Source organism: Bos grunniens, chromosome 22, assembly GCF_055505025.1.
Source record: "Bos grunniens cultivar Pamir isolate PY7600 chromosome 22, Bosgru_T2T1.0, whole genome shotgun sequence".
NCBI classification, from domain to species: Eukaryota; Metazoa; Chordata; class Mammalia; order Artiodactyla; family Bovidae; genus Bos; species Bos grunniens.
In genome coordinates this window covers 58,687,600-58,690,855 of record NC_141186.1, presented here as the reverse complement: position 1 = coordinate 58,690,855, position 3,256 = coordinate 58,687,600, and the positions used below count along the sequence as shown (strand labels likewise).

Here is a 3,256-nt window from a genome sequence, read left to right as displayed (position 1 = left end):
CTCCCAGGGTCCACCCTCCCCGGGGTCCGTCCTCCCTGGGGCCCGCCCTCCCAGGGTCCATCCTCCCTGGGGCCTGCCCTCCCAGGGTCCTGCCCTCCCGGGGCCCCCCTCCCGGGGTCCACCCTCCCGGGGCCCCCCCTCCCGGGGCCCGCCCTCCCTGGCCTTGGTCCTCCTATCTGCACAAGGTTCTTGATGGGTTTGTGCCGGTTTGCAGCCCTGAACAGTTCTGCCCCAGCCCAACAAATTGGATTGTTTAGTTCTTCATTCATGTGGACCTATTTTCTGCCCATCCAGTGCTCTCAGCTGAGGATCTAGGGCCAGGCCCCTAGCCTCTAACCAAAAGTGTTCCCCATCTTGTTAGGGAGATAGAAAAGCCCTCACGGACGGTGTGCGGCGGTGAGGGCTGTGATGAGTGCCAGGACCACAATTAATAGAATACAATACCGAGAAGGCGCGTGTTCACCATATCCCAGGGTGTTTCTACACGTACGGTATCGTGTAACTCTCACAACAGCCCTGGAGAGTCTTGTTTTTCTCATTCCCATTTTGCAGGTGAGGAATCTGAGGCACAGAGAGGCCAGGAAACTTTCCTTGGCTCAGAAAGGCGGTCAGTGCTGGATCTCAGGGCAGTGAGGGAGCCCAGAGAAGGGCTTGATGATATCCTTCAGGAGGCAGGAGAAGGTTTTTCTTAGGAGGGGCCATTTGAGCTGGCCTTTGAAGGGTGTGTAGGAGTCCACCAGGCTGAGAAGCCGTGGGAAATGTGTGCAAGCTGATGCAACACGAAGAAGCTGGAGTTGGCCTGAGCAGTGCCATTGTTCTGGATTGTTCCCAGAAGTCTGCCTTTTCCACCAGCACGAGAACCACGAGAGGGAGGGAATCACAGCCTGAGAGACAGAAATGAAGGGCCGCTCAGTGGGCTGAGGAACCGTTCCTGAAGATGAACCCTGGGCTAAGAGGGACGTCATGGTGGCAGGGGTGCAGGGCGGCAGGGATCAGACATACCCCTCCCGGCCCCCCCAGGATCCCGGTCGTCCGTGAGGGGCAGCCTGCCCAGGAGAGACACGGAGGCTGGAGGAGAAAAGCAGACAGGGGACGCGACTTTGGGAGAGCGTGGCTCTGTTAGAGCCACTGTGTCTGTCTTTAACGTTTTGATTGGGCTTCTCCTGTGGCTCAGTTGGTAAAGAATTCACCTGCAGTGCAGGAGACCCGGGTTCGAACCCTGGGTTGGGCAGATCCCCTGGAGAAGGAAATGGCAACCCACTCCAGTATTCTTGCCCAGAGAATCCCATGGACAGAGTCTGGTGGGCTACAGTCCATGGGGTCACAAGGGATCAGACACAACTGAGCGTCTGAGTGTACTCACATTATTAGAGGGCATGTGAGGTTTTCCCTCTAAACTGGGGCAGTTTGAGCCCAAGTGGGACCCTGTGACTCGCCCCAGGTCGAAGGTGGTCCGTCAGGACGCATAATCCCACAGCACAGACGTCACCTGCCCTGCGCGTCACCACCGTTAACACGTTTGCTTCTCCTGACAAACGTCATAAAGGGGGTTGCTACTACCCCCCGCCCCACTTCATTTTCCAGATAAGGAAACTGGGGTACGGAAAATAGACTCATCTACGTTAGCACCCAGTCTGTCTGAGGCGCTGAGCTAGGCCGTGTCTCAGAAATCTGTGTCACCCTGACGACAGGCAGGTCCAGGATGTTTGGGAAGCCCATTTACAGAGGCGGAGACTGAGGCTCCGAGGCCTGAGCCGAGTCCAGGAGACTCCCGGTCCAGCCCCTCTCAGCGCCAGGCCGGGCTCCCTTGCTGCGGCCTTGAAGCCCAGATCTCCTGCCTGCCTCGGCCCTTTCTTTTCCATCCCCCAGCCCCTCCCTGCACCGCCCCCCCATGCCATGGGTTGTAGCAGGGGGCGAGGCGTGGCGCCAGCAGAAAAATGCGTATGTTCTTTTAGGTGAGACGGGAACAATGGGGTGGAGGGGCCTAGCCGTGTGGGCCGGGGCTCGGGGTGGAGCGGGGAGTGGACACTCGGCAGCAGAACCGCTGAGCTGGAAATCTGGGCTCAGGCTTGGGGCTGCGTGTGCGCACATACGCACGCACACTCCCCCCGCCCCTTGAAAGGACGCAGGCGCGCAGAGAGTACCCGCGTGAACGGGCCCATCTTCTCTGCAGGATCCCATTGCCCAGGGCTGTGTCCTGACCTCCTGTGTGTCCCAGCCCTCGCTGACTCTCTGTGTGACTTTGGGCTGGGCCTCTCCCTCTCTGGGCCTCCTTGTCCCACCTGTACTCTGGGGACTGAGAGTTAAGGCCCTGTGAGAGCCTCGGACTCTGCAGCTGGCTCTGTAGTGGTTAGGGTCTCTGGGTTCAGGGTTCGGTGGTTCAGTGCAGGCTCTGCCTTTCCAGATGTGTTGGTTATGTAACCTCCATCTGTGTGCTCACCTGGAAAACGGGCTGATGACGGTGGTGATGCTGGTGATGAGGCTGATGGCGTCGCGCTGACTGTGCTGCGGTGCCTGGCACAGGGGAGGGGCAGGGCTGAGTTTGTTGTTACTACCTTCTTGGGTGAGCTTGAGAACAGAGACTCTGAGGGAGGCGGCAGGCTGCCGTGGATGGGATCTCATGTCGAATGGTGACGAATCGCTGCCCAGGGTTTGGGGGCCTGGGGGTCTGGGCGTACGGACGGCAGGGAGTGCCTGGCCAGGACAGGTGCAAGCTGACCCAGCTCCATTGTGCGGCGATGGGAGCCCCGCTGGCTGAGGAGCCTCGCCCAGCCCTCCCTGCGGGACCCAGTGCCGGTGGAGGCGGGGGCGCGGGCCGTGTGCCCGGTATTCTGACCCCACCGCCGTGGCCAGAGCTGGAGGGAACCGCCACCCCCAGCCAGCCTCAGCCGTGTGGGCGCCACCTTGGAGATTTTTGCCCTATGAGTGAGCATCACTATAATTTATTTCACGCTTGTCTTAATTTTAAATTTATTTTTTCATTTAATTTTTGGAGGGGGACCTGAGTTACACTCACATGGTTCAAAAATCAAAAAGTTTCATGAACACTTTGGGGCGAGTATGCCTCCGGCCCCCGTCTCCCACCACCCAGCCCTGCCCCATGGGCCAAGGCTATTACTCTACGTCAGGAAATACAATACAAAGTATGTATTTGATGTACTTGCCCTATTTTAAAGACAATCCCAAAGCATGTGATGTACACCATCGTACAGTGTGATTTTTTTTTCTCTCAGATTATTTTTAAAATCAACTTTTC

General features: G+C 58.0%; 1 long non-coding RNA gene across 1 annotated transcript; it reads right to left on the bottom strand.

Moving 5' to 3' along the window:
• Positions 1 to 436: 436 nt before the first annotated feature.
• On the bottom strand, positions 437 to 2,627 carry LOC147348740 (uncharacterized). Its single transcript, XR_015151936.1, has 2 exons — positions 2,441 to 2,627; positions 437 to 884 (listed from the first exon to the last, which is right to left on the bottom strand). It is a non-coding gene; the product is annotated as an uncharacterized LOC147348740 (long non-coding RNA).
• Between the last annotated feature and the right edge of the window lie 629 nt (positions 2,628 to 3,256).